Consider the following 23123-nt stretch of genomic DNA (forward strand, 5'->3'; position numbering starts at 1 on the left):
GGAGAGGGACTGGAGATTGAGCTAAAAATCAATTGCGCCTTTGGAGCCATCGTAGCTCAGCGGTTAACGAATCTGATTAGCCTTCATAAGAAATCCCTGAATTATAGAGTTCAGAGGGCATCTGGACTGGCAAACACATCCATGCGCCAGGAGGGTGGCACAGCCCAATTTCACATCAACAGAAGCTCCTGTACTCAGGACCCCTCCAGACCTCGCCCTGTAGATCTTTTCATCTGACTGTTATCTGTACCCTTTATTATATACTTTATAATAAACCAGTAAACACAAATGTTTCCATGAGTTCAGTGAGCCATTATGGCAAATTGTCAAACCTGAGTATGGGATTGTGGAAACCCCTGATTTATAGTTAGTTGTTCAGAACTATGGGAGACTGGGCTTATGACAGGTATCTGAAGTAGGGGGCAGTCTTGTGGGAATGAGACTTTTATCTCTGGGTCTACACTAACTTAGGATAGTTAATGTCAGAATTACTTGGTGTGAGGGAAAAAAAAAACATATTTCATGTGCAAAGTGTTGTAAGTAAAATAGAGGAAAAAAGTGTTTTCCCTTAAAACTCAGAAGTCCTTCAACAGGTAATAGATAAACAAACTGTGGTACATCCATACCATGGAATATTACTCAGCAATGAAAAGGGGATGGGTACTGATACATGCAACATGGATCTCCAGAGAACTTTGTTGCATGAAAAAAGCCAATCCCAGGAATTCCTGTCACGGCTCAGCAGAAACAAATCTGACGTGTATCCATGAGGACGCAGATTCAATCCCTGGCCTCACTCAGCAGGTTAAGGATACGGCATTGCTATGAGATGTGGTGTAGGTCACAGAGGTGGCTCAGATCCCACATTGCTGTGGCTGTGGCATAGGCTAGTGGCTACAGCTCCGATTTGACCCCTAGCCAAGGATACTCCACATGCCGCAGATTAGGCCTTAAAAAGACAAAAAAAAAGAAGAAAGAAAGAAAGAGAAAAGAAAAAAGCCAATCCCCAAAGTTAAATATGCATGACTTAATCTATATAACATTCTTGAAATAACAAAATTATGGAGAACCAGGGAGTTCCCGTTGTGGCTCCTCAGGTTAAGAACCTGACTAATATCCATAAGGTTGAGGGTTCAATCCCTGGCCTTGCTCAGTGGGTTAAAGGATCGAGTATTGCTGTGAGCTGCAGTGTAGGTCACAGATGTGGCTCAGATCCCACATTGCTGTGGCTGTGCCATGGGCTGGCTGCTGCAGTTCTGATTCGACTCTAGCCTGAGAATTTCCACATGCCACAGATGCAGCCCTAAAAAAAAAAAAAAATTATGGAGAACAAATTAATGGTTGCCAAGTGGTGGGGGAATGGGGAGGAAGGTGGTTGTAACTATAAAAGCATGACATGAAAGATCCTGGTGTTAATGTTTTGTATCTTGAGTGTATCAATTTCAATATCCTAATTGTGGTTTCTCAATACAGCCCATCCTAAAGGTTTTCAATGAAATGTGAATCAGAACCATCTGGGGAATTTTCATACACACACACACACACACACACACACACACACACACACACACAGACACCATGGGCAATTCAGAGGACAGGTGTTTTCAAAAAGCTCATCAAATAATTTTTCTACTCACATTACCTAGTGGCACCAGGGATGTAGAGACATTAGATAAGGAAGGGTAAGTGGGAGAGTTCTGTTTTAGGAGGAAGGCAAAATAAAGAATTAGGTTGGGGGAAACTAGATAGAGGAAACCTCATGAAGAAGCTACTCCAATAGCACAAACAAAGGATGGCGCAGGCCTGTGCAGGGGTGCTGGCTGCTGGAACAGAGTTCTGTTAGGTTTATGTCACAGAAAAGGAGCTTAACTTCTCAAGCAAGCTTCTTAACTCAGTATTGACAGTAATCCCTAATGTCCACTCTTGGATAAAGGATATATTTCTAGGCCTGCAACAATATCATTACATGTTCTTGCCTTGTGAAATCAGCAAGTGTTCCGGCCACAAGACAGCACACCCATCCCTCTTCTGGTGATCCATGCACTTTCTCTGAGGCACAGCTTGTTCTGAAGGACCAGTCGAGACCTTTATCAATGGCCTCACCTGCCCCATCTCCTATGTCCCCCATTTTCCCTAAAAAGTTGCTGAAAGATTTACTTTTTTAAAGCCACTTATCTAGCCAAGGCTGCTAAACAGGATACTTCTCCCTTAGTCTTGGCTCAACTTCCTCCTGGCCTGAAGCCCAGAAGGCATCCTTAGACAGGGACAGAGCAGGACACTCTGCTGTGACCTCCCTGGCCACAGCCTCTCACCAGGGTGTGGTCACCTGTCGTGAGCAGTATTCAAAACCAGGAACCAAGTTGTGGTCCAGGCTCCTTTAAGTTCTCTGGTTTGGGGGCTCCTTGTGAGACCCAGAGAAGAATCCAGAAGAGGAGGATGGAAGGGGGATGGCCCTCGGTGTGGGGGGGGTGGGGGAGTGGGATTCCCTCTCTGCTTAACAGTCAGCCTTCTGCTTCGGGGTAAGATGGGGCAAGAACAGGGAAAGATGGGATGGAAAAGCTATTCTAGGAAAGTTCTAGAAACTCTCTCATTCCCCAGACCTAGAAAGCATCTAAAATAGCTGGGTTAAACATTCCTCTTCTTTGTAGTATCTATGTTTTGTTCCTTTGAGAACAGATGAAAAACCCATTTCACTTATCAGTACACACAGCCCCTGTCTCATCTGCCTGCATAGACAACTACCAAACTGTCCTTCCATCTTACCACTTCTCTGACTCCACCCTTGCGTAATGTTCAAATTTTCCTTTCTACCAAGATTAGTAAATACGAACAGGCAGCTTGGGTCCTGTTGACAATAACATAACTCCTTTCCCCACCTCACTGGAAAAGGTCTTTTTTTTTTCTTTTTCTTTCTTTTTTTTTTTTTTTTTTTTTTTAGGGCTGTACCCAAGGCATATGGAAGTTCCCAAGCTAGGGGGCCAATTGGAGCCACGGCTGCTGGTCTACACCACAGCCACAGCAACACTGGATCTGAGCCTCAAGCTGCAGCAATGCCAGATGCTTAACGCACTGAGTGAGGCCAGGGATTGAAGCCAAATCCTCATGGACACTAGTTGGGTTCTCAACCCACTGAGCCACAGTAGGAACTCCCTCACTTGGGAAGATCTTGTAGAGGAAGGGATGTGAAGGACAGGGACAATGTTTGCTTCCCCAGGGGGTATGTTTCTCCCTAGTTTGGAAATGTTTATGAGTTAACTGGTGTGGTGAGATAGTAGAAGAGGCATGGAAAAGAACTTAGTAGACTATAGCAAACTTAGTAGACTTAGAATAACTATAGGTTATTATAGGTATAATAACCACAGAGACATCTGGGGTTGGGGTGCAGGTGAAGTAGGCAGAAGGGCTTTTTTTTTTTCATTGTATATCTCCACCAATTACATGGTGGATCATCAATGAGATCTTGTCAAGATGGTAATGATGAAAATGCCTCCCACAGGTCCAATAGAGGAAGTCATTGGATTTAAGAAGGGCATAGAGTACAGAATATAGTAAGTAGTCAATAAATTAACATTGAATACCACATTCCTTAGGTTCCCCCCCCCCCCGTGTTTTATATCACACTCACGTTTACTTTTCTTCAAACCTTTCCTTTCAGGAAATGAGAAAACATGAATGTGGGAGGGGAATGTTGAGAAACAAAATTTTAGGGGAATTTTGTTCAGTGTCTCTGAGGAAGAAGCATAAGAGCTGGAGAGAAAAAAGTATGGTCAGACAAAGGCCAACACTTTAGAGTTATGACTATGGAAGGAACAGGCCTCCCCTGAGAGGCTGTTTGCATATAGAGATTTGGGTAGGCTTTATATGGAAGCAAAACACAGGAAGAAAGGGTTAATCCATGTCTCAGCTCACCACATCACCTTCCACCATTTGCCTACCAGACCAGCTCATCCTCCCCAAGCCTGGCAGGAAGGACTTGGCCTTTGGGAGTTTGGGCCCATAAGGAGGTGTTTAGGGAGTTCCTGTTGTGGTGCAGTGGAAACAAATCTGATGAGTATCCATGAGGATGTGGGTTCCATCCCTAGCCTCACTCAGTAGGTTAAGGTTCCGGCATTGCTGTGAGCTATGGTATAAGTCGCAGATGCAGCTTAGATCCAGTGTTGCTGTGGCTGTGGTGTAGGCCGGCAGCTATGGCTCTGATTTGACCCCTAACTTGGGAACTTCCATATGCTGAGGGCATGGCCCTAAAAAGCAAAAAAAAAAAAAAAGCAGGGGTTCATATGCCCACTCCATGTCCACATTTTCTTTCTTTGCAGAGAGGCTCTCAGCCCCAGCCCTCACTCTCCTCTAACTTAGGGCCCAAAAATCCCTATTCCCATCTCACAGGGTCTCTGCTTTCTACAGGAAGGGCAGACACTTCACCATCAATTGCTCAGGCTTTGATCAGCATAGGGTAGACCCTGCTGTCTTCCAGGCTATATTAAACCAGAAGGCCTTCTGTCCACTCATCAACTACAGCATCCCCACTCATGTCAACATCTCCTTCACCCTGTCTGCCATCTCAGAAGTGGTGAGTTTTGACTGCTACATTCTTTCCATAGGCTGCTAACAGGAAACAAGAACTCTTCACCCTGTCAATCCAACATCGCCCCTGTTCAGTGGTGAGCAATGAGTCCCCTGAGTGACTTTGTACAAGTTAGATGTTTACCCTATGGGGCAGAGAGACATGGAAGGGAATGTTGCAGTGACATTTCTGCAAGGAACATTTGTCCTTCTGTCCTGCTCTTATGGGAATGTTCTATTTAAAAACATTGCCAGTGGGCCCCATGCTGCTTTTCCCCTTACATTTCCCATGCAACTGGCATTTTTTTCTGAACTACCTTTCTTTGGGGACTTATCATTGAGAGGCTGAACTGTCACATGGGACCACTTAGGAAAGAAAGACAGTAGGTAGAGTAGGACCTTATTTCATGGCATTAATGATCCTGGATGGGGATTTTTTTTTTTTTTTTTTTTTTGGTCACAATGTACAACTTCAGCTGCTGATGTCGTTTCTGTGGTTAAATTTGGTATGTAAGCTCAGCTTTCTTATTCTCTCTCTTTGACTGATTTTTCTGGCTTTGTTTGCAAAAATCACATTTGTTGAAATGGACAGTGCCCAAGGGAATACACAAACCCAACCAGAACAGGGCCAGTGCTGGTGACAGCTTTCTGGGCTGCCCATCAATTCTGAAAGACAGATGGAAAACAGGAAGAAGGAAGGCAGTACAGTTGGAAACCCCTAAGTAAGCTTCAAGACCCAAACATACCCAGCACCCAGCTTAAGATTTCCCTTGCCCCCAGCCCAGGAACTTCCACATGCCACAGGTACAGCCCTAAAAAAGATTTCCCTTGAACAGGAAGTGAAAGGCCAACAAGACTTTGTTAGCTAGAGAAGAGGAACATTAGCACCAAAAAGAGAAGAGGAATCAGAGTTTAAAAGGAAATGTGGTTTAGGCAGAAATATAGATCAGTAGAACAAGGTAGAAAGCCCAGAATTAAACCCACACACCTACAGCCAACTCATCCGTGACAAAGGAGGCAAGAATATACAATGGAGAAAAGACAGCCCCTTCATTACGTGGTGCTGGGAAAACTGGACAGCCACATGGAAAAGAATGAAATTAGAACACTTCCTAACACCTTACACAAAAATAAACTCAAAATGGATTTAAGACCTAGATATAAGAGCAGATACTACAAAACTCTTAGAGGAAAACACAGGCCAAACACTCTCCAACATAAACCACAGCAACATTTTCTCAGATCCACCTCTTAGAATAATGACAGTAAAAACAAAATAAACAAATGGGACTTAATTAAACTTAAAAGTTTCTGCACAGCAAAGGAAACCCTAAACAAAACAAAAAAACGACCCACAGAATGGGAGAAAATATTTGCAAATGAAGTGACAGACAAGGGATTCATCTCCAAAATTTATAAACATCTTCTGCAGCTCAATGCCAAAAAAACAAACAACTCCATCAAAAAATGGGCATAAGATCTAAACAGACAATTCTCCAAAGAAGACATAGAGATGGTGAAAAACAACACATGAAAAGATGTTCAACATCACTCATCATTAGAGAAATGCAAATCAAAACCACTAGGAGGTACCACCTTACACCAGCCAGAATGGCCATCATCAAAAAGTCTAAAAACAATAAATGCTGGAGAGGTGTGGAGAAAAAGGAACCCTATTACACTGTTGGTGGGAATGCAAATTGGTGCAAGCACTGCGGAAAACAGTGTGGAGATTCCTCAGAAAACTAAACATAGAACTACCACTTGATCCAGCAATCCCATTCCTATCCAGAGACAAACATGACTTGAAAAGACACAAGTACTCCAATGTTCATTGCAGCACTCTATACAATAGCCAAGACATGGAAACAACCTAAATGTCCATCGACAGAGGCGTGGATCAAGAAGATGTGGTACATATACACAATGGAATATTACTCAGCCATTAAAAGGAAAGAAACAGCATTTGCAACATGGATGGACCTAGAAATTATCTGCTAAGTGAAGTCACTCAATGAGACACCAACATCAAATGCTATCACTTACATGTGGAAACTGAAAAAAGGACACAATGAACTCCTTTGCAGAACAGATACTGACTCACAGACTTTGAAAAACTTATGGTTTCCAAATGAGACAGGTTGGGGGGTGGTGGAGGGATACACTGAGGGTTTGGGATGGAAATGCTATAAAATTTGGTATGGTGATTCTTGTACACCTATAAATGTAATAAAATTCATTTATTAAAATAAAGGAAATGTGGTTTAAAAAAGTAAAAAGCAACATACATAACAACGCACAGTATGATTCTATTCGCATAAATAAAAATGAATGCTGGAATATGTATTTTTTCCTAGATTAATATACAAGAAAATGCTAATAATGGGACTGAGTTAGGGATACAAACTGAGTTGGAGTAAATTGAGGAGGAAGGAAATTCCTTTTTATAGTACACCTTTCTAGAATGGTTGAAGTTTTTTGTTTTTTTTTTTTTTTGGCTGCACCCATGTCATGTGATAGTCCCCAGACCAGGGATGGAAACTGTGCCATAGCCGAGACCCAAGCCACTGCAGTGACAACACCAGATCCCTAACCTGCTGTACCAGCAGGGAACTCCTGGAATGGTAGAAGTTTATCATATGCCCATAGTACATATATTTAGAAAAAATACAGACATATGTACATGTTTTTTAAGGGACTGGAAGGGCAGGAGATACTGACATAAACTAGCTCTGGGTTTCAGCCATAACCATCTCTCTGTGGAATGTTCTCTAGATGGAGTCACCCATTCATCAGCTGAGACCCAAAAGAATGTGGTGACATCAATAAATAACCATGACAGCTGAGAACCTGTGGCTCCCACACATCATCATCATGAAATCATGGGTATCAGGGCTGGAGAAGCTGGAGAAAGACCCTTCTGCAAGGAGCAGGCCAGGGAAGTGCAGGGCAAGCCCATGCAGCAGGGCCACTGAAAACTCAGGAGCACAATTGCAGCATCAACTTCTCCCCTAGATGAGAAAGTAGTAGGCAGAAAAGATGGCAGAGTGGAAGCATTGGGAAGCCCTGCCTTAAGAGCAACACTTAAAGTGATGTGACCCTCAGAGTATTTGCCTCCCTCCCCCTCTGCCACATAGCACAGATGTGGATCAGACCCCAGATGGCCTCTCTTTATGTGTGACTAATGACAGTTGTGTTGTATATAACACACCAATGTGGGTGACCAGTATCTGTAGCCTGGACATCTTCTACTTCCCCTTCGACCAGCAGAACTGTACCCTCACCTTTAGCTCTTTCCTCTACACAGATGAGTTGCAGTGGGGTTCTGGCATCGGGTAAGATGAGAGCAACCAGTGACAAAAAAGCACAAAGAAACAAAATCATTTTGCTAAATGCATAAAAAGGGACAGTGGAGTATTTGCTAATTGGGGGGGGGGGAGGGGAGTTGAACTTAAAAGGGGACAAGCCTTCCTGAGAAAGCCCAGAACTGAAAGGAGGCAATTAGGTAGCAAGGAAGTCATGTCACAGAGCAATCTGAAAAAGGTATCTAAAGCAATTGTCGAATCATCTCTCTGAGCCCTGCACAGAGTAGGTGCTGAACAGATACGTGTTGAGTGAGAGTCTGTATCCCCTGCTGGAAAACATTTTGCTGGGCACGGACAAGGAAGTGTGAGAGATAATGGACAGCTCCCGTGACATTAGCTGCACACAAGGGGAGTGAGAGATCCTGGGCATCAGCAAGACCACCCCAAAGATGGCTGTGGGCTCCAGTCTTTTTGACCAAATCATGTTCTATGTAAGGCCAGAGAGTCTGGCATGGCTGTCCATCTCCTATATCTTTCTCATCAGACTCTTCTAAGCCCCAGAGCCTTTCACTTCTTGCCCTAAGACTAAAAAGCCCCTGGGCACCATGACCCTCACAGCCTTCCGCTCTCCCAAGTCCCCCAAAGCAGCCTCCCTCTCTGAACCTGTTAGCTCTGTTCTAGGTTTTCTTTTGTGGGTATGGGGGAGTCTTATTAGTCATATGAAAGCTGCTCCTCATCCAGCCCCAGAAAAAGCCCCTGTTGCGGTGAGGATATCAAGGAAGGAAGGGGCTAGAAGCATCCCCTGATCTCCCTTCCCTCCTAAATTCACCTGGTTCTCTGCTCACTCCTAGCCCCCATGTAGCCATCAGGCGCAGACCCACCCTCTATGTCATAAACCTTCTGGTGCCCAGTAGCTTTCTGGTGGCCATCGATGCCCTCAGCTTCTACCTGCCGGCAGAAAGCGAGAACCGTGCCCCATTCAAGATAACACTCCTCCTGGGCTACAACGTCTTCCTGCTCATGATGAACGACCTACTCCCCATCAGTGGCACCCCCCTCATCAGTATGGCCCCCACCCCACTGTTGGAAGAGGGGGGAGGAGGCAGGGCAGGGGGCTGAACTGGCTAGATCTGCAGAGGCAGCTAAGACAGAGGGAGAAAGCGGTCATCTTGGAAAGGGCCCGCTGTGTGAGACAGAAGAAGGGAGGCTTGGAGGGTCCTCTGAACCTGACTCCCTCAGGTGTGCTCCTTCCACCCAGGTGTCTACTTCGCCCTGTGTCTGTCACTGATGGTGGTCAGCCTGCTGGAGACCATCTTCATCACCTACCTGCTGCACCTGGCCGCCACCCAGCCCCCACCCCTGCCCCGCTGGCTCCATTCCCTGCTTCTGCACCGCACCAGCCCAAGGAAATGCTGCCCTACGGTTGCGCCCCAAAGGGGAAACTCGGGGAGTTCCCATCTTGGAGCAGCGGAAACAAATCCGACTAGGAACCATGAGGTTGCGGGTTCGATCCCTGGCCTTGCTCAGTGGGTTAAGGATCTGGCATTGCCGTGAGCTGTGGTGCAAGTCGCAGACGCGGCTTGGATCTGGCATTGCTATGGCTGTGGTGTACGCCGTCAGCTACAGCTTCGATTAGACCCCTAGCCTGGGAACCTCCATATTCTGTGGGTGCGGCCCTAAAAAGAAAAAAGACAAAAAAGGGGGGGGGGACTTGGATCTGTGCCTCGTACCCGCCCACCTGCCTGGTGAGGGAAGCCTGCACTGCCCACACCCTCTGCACTGGGCCCAACCTCCCAGGCCCCCATTTCTCAAGTCCTGTCTCCTTCCCACTTCACAGTTGATTATCTGTCCTCTACACAGGACAGAAGGAGCCAGGGGAGTTGGGAGGAAAGGAGCTGGGACCCAGAGAAGAGCTGAATAGGGATTCAGGACTGACAAAGGCCCAGCTAGTGGACCTATGGGTGCAGTGCAACCACATGATGGACTCCCTGCACTTCCGCCTCTACCTGCTCTTCTTGGCACCTCCGTCACCACGGTCATCATCCTCTGGAACACCTAGGAGTAGAGTTCTAACGGTGCAGGAACACTGAGTGTTCAGATTTCCTTGGCTTCGACTGACCATCCCAGACCCTGTTCCTTTGCTTCCATCCACATAGAATAGTCCCAAGTATGCTCATGATTCCTGCTCCACCCCTCCCTGGGCTTAAACAGAACCACCACCGATTCTCCCAGAAATGACATTATATTTCCAAAACACAAATGAATTCAGAATATACATGTTTATGTTAGAAAGACCATTTTTACTGGAAAAGGAAGGCTTTATAATAAAGACTACAAATATTTACCAAAAAAGTAACTCATGTTACTGGACTAGAGGACAGTGATTAAACCTCTTTTTAAAAATAGGCTAAAATATGGAGTTCCCGCTGGGGCACAGCAGGTTAAGGGCCCAGAGTTGTCTCTGTAAGTGGTCTGGTCACTACTGAGGCATGGGTTCAACCCCCAGCCAGGCACAGTAGGTTACGGATCCGGCATTGCCGCAATTGTGACATAGGTCACAGCTGGGGCTTGGATATGATCCCTGATCTGGGAACTTCCATATGCTGTGAGTGAGGCCAAATATATAAACAATAAAATAGGCTAAAATATTAATTTATTATTGGAACAAATATTTCTTGAGCACCAATATGCTAGGCACTATTCTGAATTTTGAGGAAACAACAGTGAACCAAACTGGCAAAATCTCCATCCACAAGAGCTTATGTTGGAAGTGGGTGGAGACTGACAGAAAAGAAGGCTAAGGTAAGTAAAACACAGACTATGCGCTAAGCACCACGGAGAAAAGCCAATCAGGGAAGGCAGAATGGGAAATGTGGGGAGGGGGCTGCAAGTTTAGGAGGGTGGATAAGGGAGGCCTCATGATAACTTCCTGTTGGGCTGGTCCCTGTGCATTACTCCACAATAATGCCAGCTGGAGACTGTTGTAACCCTGTCATTCACGAAAGGCTCAGAGGTTGTAATTTGCCTAAGGCCTTGCAATTCTTGCTATTTTCAGTTCCTTTTTCAGGGAGAGGCTCCAGGTATGTGATTAATGAATGTTTACTGAGCCCAGATGAGGATATAAACAAAGGTTCTTGGGTAAACCTGCTGGAGATGGGGAATCGAACACAACATCTGTCCCCAAAGAGCTTGTAGCACAGCTGGAGAAATAAAATACATATGTTAAAGAATGTCAATGAAATGTAGAACGTGTTTTTCAAAGTTTTGTTGAGTGCCATTAAAGAGAGTTCAGGGGAGAGAGGATTCTTCTAGCTGGAGCAATGATTCTCAATCCTGACTGCATATGAGAATCATCTGAGGAGATTTTCAAATAATCCTAATACCCTGGCTTCACCCCCAGACCAATTAAATCAGAACCTTTGGCATGGACCCTGGCTTTGGTGTGTTTGAAAGCTCTCCATGAGATTCTATGTGCAACTCGAGTTGAAACTACTGAGCTAGAGGTGTGGAGAGCTTCATGTGGAGGAGGCAGTGAACAGAATGTATGAACAGATGGAGGGGCATGAAATCTGAGGGGACTGACTGGTCACAATACACTTCTGGGGATACCTTTAGGCAAAAATCATAGCAAATGGGCCTCATGGGATCCAAGGGCTTGTGCAGCAGTAGTTAATTGTAGGATCCAGGCAGAATCCCAACACACTCATTCTCGTGGTACTCAGGCAGCTCAAGTGTCCAGAACAAACTTATAAAACTATCTTCCAGAAGTAGTCCCCCATAAATGCAAAATTGTGCATTGGCAGCGCCTCAAAGTGCTGAACATAGAATTATTCTATGAGCTAGCAATTCCATTCCTAGATATATACCCAGCAGAAATGAAAACATATGTTCACACAAAAGCTTGTGCTCAAATGTTCGTGGCAACATTATCACAATAGCTAAAAAGTGGAAACAACCCAAACATCTATCAACTGGTGAGTGGATAAATGTTATATATCCATACAATGGACTATTATTTGGCCATTAAAAAGAAATGGAGCATTGTGGCTGTGGCGTAGGCCGGCAGCTGTAGCTCCAATTCAACCCCTAGCCCAGGAACCTCCATATGCCACAGGTGTGGCCCTAAAAGACAGAAAAAAAAAAAAAAGAAAGAAAGAAATGAAGCACTGATATAGGTTATGACATAGATGAACCTTTAAAACATGCTAAGTAAGAGAAAAACCTGTCACAAAAGACCACATATTGGGAGTTCCCTTCATGGCTCAGCAGTTAACGAAGCTGACTAGGATCCATGTGGATGTGGTTCAATCCCTGGCCTCACTTAGTGGGTTAAGGATCCACAGCGTTGCTGTGAGCTGTGATGTAGGTCACAGAGAAGGCTCAGATCCTGTGTGGCTATGGCTGTGGTGTAGGCCAGCAGCTGCAGCTCCAATTCAACCCCTGGCCTGGGAACCTCCAAATGCCACACATGCAGCCCTTAAAAAAAAAAAAAAAAGACTATATATTATATTATATAATCCTACTTATACGAAATGCCCAGAATACGCAATTCATAGAGGCAGAAAATAGATTAGTGGTTGCCTAAGACATGGTGGGGAAAGGGGGGGATGAATGAAGAATGGCTGTTAATGGGTACAGGATTTCTTCAGAGGATGATTTTTTTTAAGCTTCTAAAATTAGACTGTGGTGATAATTGCATAACTGCAAATATACTAAAAACCACTGAACTGTGTGCTTCAAATGGGCAAATTTTATGGTATGTGAATTATATCTCAATAAAGGCATTAAACCACAAAATAGGGAGTTCCTGTCATGGCGCAGTGGTTAACGAATCCGACTAGGAACCATGAGGTTGGGGGTTCGGTCCCTGCCCTTGCTCAGTGGGTTAATGATCCGGCGTTGCCGTGAGCTGTGGTGTAGGTTGCAGACGCGGCTCGGATCCCGCATTGCTGTGGCCCTGGCTTAGGCCAGTGGCTACAGTTCCGATTTGACCCCTAGCCTGGGAACCTCCATATGCCGCGGGAGCGGCCCAAAGAAATAGCAAAAAGACAATAAATAAATAAATAAATAAATAACCCCACCACAAAATTCTCTCTGCCCACCACTTCCTGCTTATTCACTCTACTGCTCCCCACTGCCATCTCCCTGACTCTCTGATTCTCAGATCCATGTATTCAACTTTCATCAAAATCTGTCCCTGACCCTCCTCCACCTTCGAATGACTCACTGGGGGCCCAGGGACCTCAGCTCCCCCTCACCTGTCAGCTCTATCTGCTTCCTTGATGTTGACATCACCTACAGCTTCAGCCCACACACAGTTTCCACCGTTTCTAATAATATGAAACCCTCACAGCAAGACCAGCTCAGGGCTCCTTGATAAAAGATGGAGATTCAGACTTTACATCTAAGATGAGTTCCCAAAGCCTTGCACTATTTCCCATGGGGATGGAGGAGGTTGGGGAATGCAATGAAGAACAGCAGCCCTGCTTCACTTTCTGCAATTAAGGAAGAAACAACAGGGCCGGGGTAGCTGATAATTCCCACTGGTCAGCTGGCAGGTGGACCTCCTAGTACATGCAACATAAAGCTTAATTGAAAGCTTCTGGAGTTTCCGTCATGGCTCAGTGGTTAACGAATCCAACTAGGGACCATGAGGCTTGTGGGTTCGATCCCTGGCCTTGCTCAGTCGGTTAAGGATCCGGCATTGCCATGAGCTGTGGTATAGATTGCAGACACGGCTCGGATCCCACATAGCTGTGGCTCTGGCATAGGCTGGTGGCTACAGCTCTGATTAGACCCCTAGCCTGGGAACCTCCACATGCCACGGGTGCGGCCCTAGAAAAGACACACACACACACACACACACACACACATACACACACACACACACAAAGAAAGCTTCTGCCTCTATGGACCATCCAGTCATCTGATCCCCAGAAGAGCAACAAGGAATGAATGAATGAATAAAGCACTCATTCATTATTCATCCAATCTTTACTAAGTGCTTACTTATTTTAAGTGCTGGGGATGTGGCAATGAATTGGACAGATAGGAGGAGATTGATTTTCTAAAGTAACTAAGATGATTCACATACCGATAACTGTTCTAATGAAAATAAGCAGGGTAATAGGACAGAGAATGACACATAAATTAACAGAATGTTCCAGGGAGGCTGCCCTGAGAAAATGACATTTGTGCCAGTCGAGACATAATGAGATAATGATGAGGTGTGTCCTGGAATACCATCTTGATGTATTCATGAGGAGAGGTTAGGACGAAGCATTATAGACAGGCTCTACATTTATGGCAGCAGATCAAGGTAGCCAGGATCTTTGGCCGACAAGGTGAGAAACTGGAGGGAGAGTCCCAAGTTAGTTATTTTGCTGCTATTGTGAAATGTTTAAGGATTGTGAGGGTAAACATTTGTAATCCACTCAAAGAATTTAGAGCAGTATCTTTTTTTTTTTTTTTTGGCCAAAACATGCAGAAGCTTGATGTGGGATCTCAGTTCCAAGAACAGGGATTGAACCTGGACCACAGCTATGAAAGCACCAAGTCCTAACCACTAGACCACCAGGGAACTCCCCTGATATGGTTTTGATCACAGCATCTATTCTGCTCATCCATGCATAATGCCTCACTCAAAAAAAAAAGAAAAAACTGGTGGAGTACCTGTTGTGGCACAATGGGGTCAGTGGCATCTGTGGAACACTGGGACACAGGTTCAATTCCCAGCCCTGCACAGTGGGTTAAGGATCTAGCATTGCTGCAACTGCGGCATAGGTCGCAAAAGTGTCTTGGATCTGATCCCTGGCCTGAGAACTCCATATGCCACAAGGCGGCCAAACGAGGAAAAAAAAAAGAACTGGTGAGGGAGTCCCCTGGTGGTTCAGTGCGTTAAGGATCTGGCATTGTCTCTGCTGCAGCTTGGATTTGATTCCTGGCCCAGGAGTTTCAGGTGCAGCCAAAAAAAAAAACCCCAAAAAGCACTAATAACAATATAGAGTTGAAAAGGAACAAAATTAAAAGTTGCAGCCAACATTGCTATAGTTATATATGGATTTGCTTACTATATACTATATAAGAGAATGAGTTGGCATGTGCCTTTTTAATTAGAAAACAATGCCTATAAATTTTAAAATAGGCAATATTTTTACCATACTCAGCTTGATATTATATTATAACTTATACTCTCTGAGAAAGTATATCACCAAGGTAGTGTCACTAAGCAGATTTGGGAGGAATTTGTATACATCTATTTCAACAATAAGGTATAGATTCATGAACAACAAAGCAAAACTACTTTTTAAATCTGCTTTCATTTTTTTGGCCATGCCTGTAGCATGTGAAAGTTCGAAGGCCAGGAATCAGACACACTCCACAGCAGCCACCCAAAACATAGCAGTGATAATGCTGGATCCTTAATCCACTGAACCACAAAACTACTTTTTTTAAAGCAAAACTAATTTGACACCAATATGCATTGCAACACCCTGAAGGGGGAAATCAAACAATCCACATGACACTGAAGACACAGTAATGAAACAAACCTAACCATTCATTATTAAAAGGCAATAACAGCAGCTCAGCCATTTCAAGTCAATGCTGCTAGTGCACTAGATAACAAAATCTCTAGAAACAGAAAGAATACCAACAGTCCCATATCTGCTTGCAGGCAGGAGGTTTTTAACTTTCCCAGAGAATTCAGGATCTTAGTAGAAAGCCAAATTTGAATCCTGAGGATACCAGAGTAATGTGCAAATTTTAGGCACATTTGTAAAATGCCTCATTTTAGCCATAATTAGCAGGTCCTTGGCGATATATAAAGCTGAAAGGAAGACCTGCAGAAAAGGACATGGATTTGTCAGCCCTTCAGGAGTCCTCCACCGCCCTCTAGGGTAGACCCTACTCAGACCTTTCCGAGATCACTAGTGACCTGAGGATACATCAAAAGAGCACACTACTCACAGAAACCTACATTACTCATATTTTCCTGACTGGCATTTGGACACATTGTTATATTTTTTTCTGATTTGTAAAATAATTATATGAACAGCCTTATAAAATCTACAAATAAAAGTACATTCATAGACTCAGTGAATTGCCTTTATTAAGAGTTAAAGTTACATGAAAAGAAATATAAAAGTTGCAGAGAAAACAAAGAACAGGTTATCAACTAATATGCACTGGTGATTTTCATCATTGACCTACTGTTGAAGTTGGTGAGTTGATAAACTATTATTCCATTGTCCTTGTTAGCAAGAGCTCTGCTTGAGTATGAAGTAAAATAGAGACATGGTGGCTTCTGTAGTTTTCATGAACGGTTGTTAGTTTAGGTCTTTCCTTAGCTTGGACATATAGAAGTTGTTTTAATAATAATAACCATCATTCACTGAGTACAGCTGACCCTTGAACAAAATGCATTTGTCTTTTTTTTTTTTTTTTTAGGGCCACACCCATGGTATATGAAGGTTCCTAGGCTAGGGGTCTAATTGGAGCTGTGGCTGCCGGCCTTCACCACAGCCACAACATCACCAGATCCGAGCCGAGTCTTCGACCTACACCACAGCTCATGGCAACACCGGATCCTTAACCCACTGAGCAAGACCAGGAATTGAACCCACAACCTCATGGTTCCTAGTCGGATTCGTTTCTGCTGCACCACAACAGGAACTCCCTGAACAAAATGCATTTGAACCGAGCAGGTCCACTTATACACAAATTTTTTTTTTCAACAGTAAATTCTGCAGTACTACATGATCCAAGGTTGGTTAAATCAGGGTTCACTGAATCCACAGAGGTGGAACCACAGATACAGAAGAACCATAGATATGGAGGGCTGACTATAAATTATAAGCAGATTTTCAACTGCACAGAGGGTGTGTGCCCATAATTCCTGCACTGTTCAAAAGTCAACTGTACTTTCTATGTGCCAAACCCATTAGTCATTTATCTCATTTGAGCCTCACAACAATTCTATGAGGTAGATATTAGCATGATTCTGGGCTAGGTTGATAGGATTAAGATGGCAGAATAGAAGGACTGGAGCTCAAGTTCTCTCATAAAAACTACAAAATTACAACCAAATGCTGAGCAACCTTCAACCAAAAGGACTGGAAACTTTCAAAAAGATATCCTACTCCAGAAGACAAAGAGGAGGCCACATCAAGAGGTAGGAGGGGCGATTACACAATATAGGCAACCCCATACCTCCCAGGTGGGAAACCCCACAGACTGGAAAGTAACCGTATTACAGAGATTCACCTACAGGAGTCAAGAGTTCTGAGCCCCACATCAAACTCCCACATGTGGGGATCTGGCACTGAAAGAAAGAGCCCCCGGAGCATTTGGCATTACAGGCCAGTGAAGCTTGTGCACAGGAGCTCCACTGGGACTGGGGGAAATAGAGACCCCATTCTTGAAAGGTGCACATGCACTAGGTCCGAGGGCAAAGCAAAGGCTCCATAGGAATCTGAGTCAGACCTGACTGCAGTTCTTGGAGGATATCCTGGGAAAACAGGAGGTGACTGTGGTTTGTTGTGGGGGAAGGGCATTAGAGGCAAAGCTCTTGGGAATATTCAACACTGTGTGTTTCTCTGGAGGATGCCATTTTGGGAAAATCTGGCCCCTCCCATCAGTGCTGAGAAGCCCCAGGCCGAACAACAATCCAGGGGGGATCACAGCCCCACTGTCAGTAAACAGGCTGCCTAAGGACCCCCCAGGCACATAGTGCCTCTAATCTCGCCCAGAGACAAAACTGCACCCACCAGAGGGACAGGAATCAGCCCCACCTACTAGTGGGCAGGCACCAGTCCCTCCCATCAGGAAGCCTACAGAAAGCCCTTGTACCAAATTTATTTATTTATTTATTTATTTTTGTCTTTTTGCTATTTCTTGGGCCGCCCCTGCGGCATATGGAGGTTCCCAGGCTAGAGGTCTAATTGGAGCTGTAAGCCACCGGCCTACACCAGAGCCACAGCAACGCAGGGATCCGAGCCGCGTCTGCAACCTACACCACAGCTCACGGCAACGCCGGATCGTTAACCCACTGAGCAAGGGCAGGGACCGAACCCCCAACCTCATGGTTCCTAGTCGGATTCGTTAACCACTGCGCCATGACGGGAACTCCCCTTGTACCAAATTTAGCCACAAGGGGGGCAGACACCAGAAGTAAGAGAGGCTACAACTTTATTGTCTGTAAAAAGGTCACCACACCAAAAACCTATAAAAAGAAAAGACAGAACTATAACTCAGATAAGGGAGAAAGAAAAAACCCCAGAAAAACAGCTAAGTTATTAGGAGATTATCAGCCTCCAGGAAAAAGACTTTTTTTTTTTTTTGTCTTTTTGCCATTTCTTGGGCTGTTCCCACAGCAACACAGGATCCGAGCCGTGTCTGCAACCTACACCACAGCTCACAGCAATGCCAGGATCCTTAACCCACTGAGAAAGGCCAGGGATCGAACTTGCAACCTCATGGTTCCTAGTCAGAATCGTTAACCACTGAGCCACAATGTTCGATCCCTGGCCTTGCTCAGTGGTTAAGGATCCGGCATTGCCAAGAGCTGTGGTATAGATTGCAGACACGGCTCGGATCCCACATAGCTGGGGCTCGGCATAGGTGGTGGCTACAGCTCTGATTAGACCCCTAGCCTGGGAACCTCCACATGCCACGGGTGCGGCCCTAGAAAAGACACACAACACACACACACACACACATACCACACACACACACACAAAAGAAAGCTTCTGCCTCTATGGACCATCCAGTCATCTGATCCCCAGAAGAGCAACAAGGAATGAATGAATGAATAAAGCACTCATTCATTATTCATCCAATCTTTACTAAGTGCTTACTTATTTTAGTGCTGGGGATGTGGCAAGATTGGACAGATAGGAGGAGATTGATTTTCTAAAGTAACTAAGATGATTCACATACCGATAAAATGTTCTAATGAAAATAAGCAGGGTAATAGGACAGAGAATGACACATAAATTAACAGAATGTTCCAGGGAGGCTGCCCTGAGAAAATGACATTTGTGCCAGCGGACATAATGAGATAATGATGAGGTGTGTCTGGAATACATCTTGATGTATTCATGAGGAGAGGTTAGGACGAAGCATATAGACAGGCTCTACATTTATGGCAGCAGATCAAGGTAGCCAGGATCTTTGGCCGACAAGGTGAGAAACTGGAGGGAGAGTCCCAAGTTAGTTATTTTGCTGCTATTGTGAAATGTTAAGGATTGTGAGGGTAAACATTTGTAATCCACTCAAAGAATTTGAGAGCAGTATCTTTTTTTTTTTTTTTTTTGGACAAAACATGCAGAAGCTTGATGTGGGATCTCAGTTCCAAGAACAGGGATTGAACCTGGACCACAGCTATGAAAGCACCAAGTCCTAACCACTAGACCACCAGGGAACTCCCCTGATATGGTTTTGATCACACGCATCTATTCTGCTCATCCATGCATAATGCCTCACTCAAAAAAAAAAGAAAAAAACTGGTGGAGTACCTGTTGTGGCAAATGGGGTCAGTGGCATCTGTGGAACAATGGGACACAGGTGTCAATTCCCAGCCCTGCACAGTGGGTTAAGGATCTAGCATTGCTGCTGCAACTGCGGCATAGGTCGCAAAAGGTGCTTGGATCTGATCCCTGGCCTGAGACTCCATATGCCACAAGGCGGCCAAACGAGGAAAAAAAAAAAGAACTGGGGAGGGAGTCCCCTGGTGGTTCAGTGCGTTAAGGATTGGCATTGTCTCTGCTGAGCTTGGGTTTGATTCCTGGCCCAGGAGTTTCAGGTGCAGCCAAAAAAAAAAAACCCCAAAAAGCACTAATAACAATATAGAGTTGAAAAGGAACAAAATTAAAAGTTGCAGCCAACATTGCTATAGTTTATAATGGATTTGCTTACTATATACTATATAAGAGAATGAGTTGGCGTCCTTTTTAATTAGAAAACAATGCCTATAAATTTTAAAATAGGCAATATTTTTACCCTACTCAGCTTGATATTATATTAAAATATTACTCTCTGAGAAAGTATATCACCAAGGTAGTGTCACTAAGCAGATTTGGGAGAATTTGTATACAATCTATTTCAACAATAAGGTATAGATTCATGAACAACAAAGCAAAACTACTTTTTAAATCTGCTTTCATTTTTTTGGCCATGCTGTAGCATGTGAAAGTTCGAAGGCCAGGAATAACAGACACTCCACAGCAGCCACCCAAAACATAGCAGTGATAATGCTGGATCCTTAATCCACTGAACCACAAAAACTACTTTTTTTAAAGCAAAACTAATTTGACACCAATATGCATTGCAACACCCTGAAGGGGGAAATCAAACAATCCACATGACAATGAAGACACAGTAATGAAACAAACTAACCATTCATTATAAAAGGCAATAACAGCAGCTCAGCCACATTCAAGTCAATGCTGCTAGTGCACTAGATAAACAATCTCTAGAAACAGAAAGAATACCAACAGTCCCATATCTGCTTGCAGGCAGGAGGTTTTTAACTTTCCCAGAGAATTCAGGATCTTAGTAGTAGCCAAATTTGAATCCTGAGGATACCAGAGTATGTGCAAATTTTAGGCACATTTGTAAAATGCCTCATTTAGCCATAATTAGCAGGTCCTTGGTGATATATAACTGAAGCTGAAAGGAAGACCTGCAGAAAAGGACATGGATTTGTCAGCCCTTAGGAGTCCTCCCACGCCCTCTAGGGGGAGACCCTACTCAGACCTTTCCGAGATCACTAGTGACCTGAGGATACATCACAAAGAGCACTACTCACAGAAACCTACATTACTCATATTTTCCTGACTGGATTTGGACACATTGTATATTTTTTTCTGATTTGTAAAATAATTATATGAACAGCCTTATAAATATCAAATAAAAGTACATTCATAGACTCAGTGAATTGCCTTTATTAAGAGTTAAAGTTACATGAAAAGAAATATAAAAGTTGCAGAGAAAACAAAGAACAGGTTATCAACTAATATGCACTGGTGATTTTCATCATTGACCTACTGTTGAAGTTGGTGGGTGATAAACTATTATTTCATATGTCCTTGTTAGCAAGAGCTCTGCTGAGTATGACAGTAAAGTAAAATAGAGACATGGTGGCTTCTGTAGTTTTCATGAACGGTTGTTAGTTTAGGTCTTTCCTTAGCTTGGACATATAGAAGTTGTTTTAATAATAACCATCATTCACTGAGTACAGCTGACCCTTGAACAAAATGCATTTGTCTTTTTTTTTTTTTTTAGGGCCACACCCATGGTATATGAAGGTTCCTAGCTAGGGGTCTAATTGAGCTGTGGCTGGGCCTTCACCACAGCCACACATCACCAGATCCGAGCGAGTCTTCGACCACACCACAGCTCATGGCAACACCGGATCCTTAACCCACTGAGCAAGACCAGGATTGAACCCACAACCTCATGGTTCCTAGTCGGATTCGTTTCTGCTGCACCACAACAGGAACTCCCTGAACAAAATGCATTTGAACGAGCAGGTCCACTTATACACAAATTTTTTTTTTTCAACAGTAAATTCTGCAGTACTACATGATCCAAGGTTGGTTAAATCAGGGTTCACTGAATCCACAGAGGTGGAACCACAGATACAGAAGAACCATAGATATGGAGGGCTGACTATAAGTTATAAGCAGATTTTCAACTGCACAGAGGGTGTGTGCCCATAATTCCTGCACTGTTCAAAAGTCAACTGTAATTCTATGTGCCAAACCCATTAGTCATTTATCTCATTTGGCCTCACAACAATTCTATGAGTAGATATTAGCATGATTCTGGGCTGGTTGATAGGATTAAGATGGCAGAATAGAAGGATGGAGCTCAAGTTCTCTCATAAAAACTACAAAATTACAACAAATGCTGAGCAACCTTCAACCAAAAGGACTGGAAACTTTCAAAAAGATATCCTACTCCAGAAGACAAAGAGGAGGCCACATCAAGAGGTAGGAGGGGCGATTACACAAATAAGGCAACCCATACCTCCCAGGTGGGAAACCCCACAGACTGGAAAGTAACCGTATTACAGAGATTCACCTACAGGAGTCAAGAGTTCTGAGCCCCACATCAAACTCCCACGTGTGGGGATCTGGCACTGAAAGAAAGAGCCCCCGGAGCATTTGGCATTACAGGCCAGTGAAGCTTGTGCACAGGAGTCCCATGGGACTGGGGGAAATAGAGACCCCATTCTTGAAAGGTGCCATGCACTAGGTCCGAGGGCAAAGCAGGCTCCCTAGGATCTGAGTCAGACCTGACTGCAGTTCTTGGAGGATATCCTGGGAAAACAGGAGGTGACTGTGGTTTGTTGTGGGGGAAGGGCATTAGAGGCAAAGCTCTTGGGAATATTAACACTGTGTGTGTTTCTCTGGAGGATGCCATTTTGGGAAAATCTGGCCCCTCCCATCAGTGCTGAGAAGCCCCGGCGAACAACAATCCAGGGGGGATCACAGCACTGTCAGTAAACACGCTGCTAGGAGCCCCCCAGGCACATAGTGCCTCTAATCTCGCCCAGAGACAAAACTGCACCCACCAGAGGGACAGGAATCAGCCCCACCTACTAGTGGGCAGGCACCAGTCCCTCCCATCAGGAAGCCAGTAACGAAAGCCTTGTACCAAATTATTATTATTTATTATTTTTGTCTTTTTGCTATTTCTTGGGCCGCCCCTGCGGCATATGGAGGTCCCAGGCTAGAGGTCTAATTGGAGCTGTAACCCACCGGCCTACACCAGAGCCACAGCAACGCGGGATCCGAGCCGCGTCTGCAACCTACACCAAGCCTACGGCAACGCCGGATCGTTAACCCACTGAGCAAGGGCAGGGACCGAACCCCCAACCTCATGGTTCCTAGTCGGATTCGTTAACCACTGCGCCATGACGGGAACTCCCCTTGTACCAAATTTAGCCACAAGGGGGGCAGACACCAGAAGTAAGAGAGGCTACAACTTTATTGTCTGTAAAAAGGTCACCACACCAAAAACCTATAAAAAGAAAAGACAGAACATAAACTCCGATAAGGGAGAAAGAAAAAACCCAGAAAAACAGCTAAGTTATTAGGAGATTATCAGCCTCCAGGAAAAATACTTTTTTTTTTTTGTCTTTTTTGTCCATTTCTTGGGCTGTTCCCACAGCAACACAGGATCCGAGCCGTGTCTGCAACCTACACCACAGCTCACAGCAATGCCAGATCCTTAACCCACTGAGAAAGGCCA

The 23123-nt window shown here is 44.5% G+C and overlaps 1 pseudogene; it reads left to right on the top strand.

Annotated features, from left to right (window-relative positions):
- Positions 1 to 1578: 1578 nt before the first annotated feature.
- On the top strand, positions 1579 to 9924 carry LOC125110958 (5-hydroxytryptamine receptor 3C-like; annotated as a pseudogene).
- Positions 9925 to 23123: the final 13199 nt, after the last annotated feature.

Source organism: Phacochoerus africanus, chromosome 1 (assembly GCF_016906955.1).
Source record: "Phacochoerus africanus isolate WHEZ1 chromosome 1, ROS_Pafr_v1, whole genome shotgun sequence".
Lineage (NCBI taxonomy): Eukaryota > Metazoa > Chordata > Mammalia > Artiodactyla > Suidae > Phacochoerus > Phacochoerus africanus.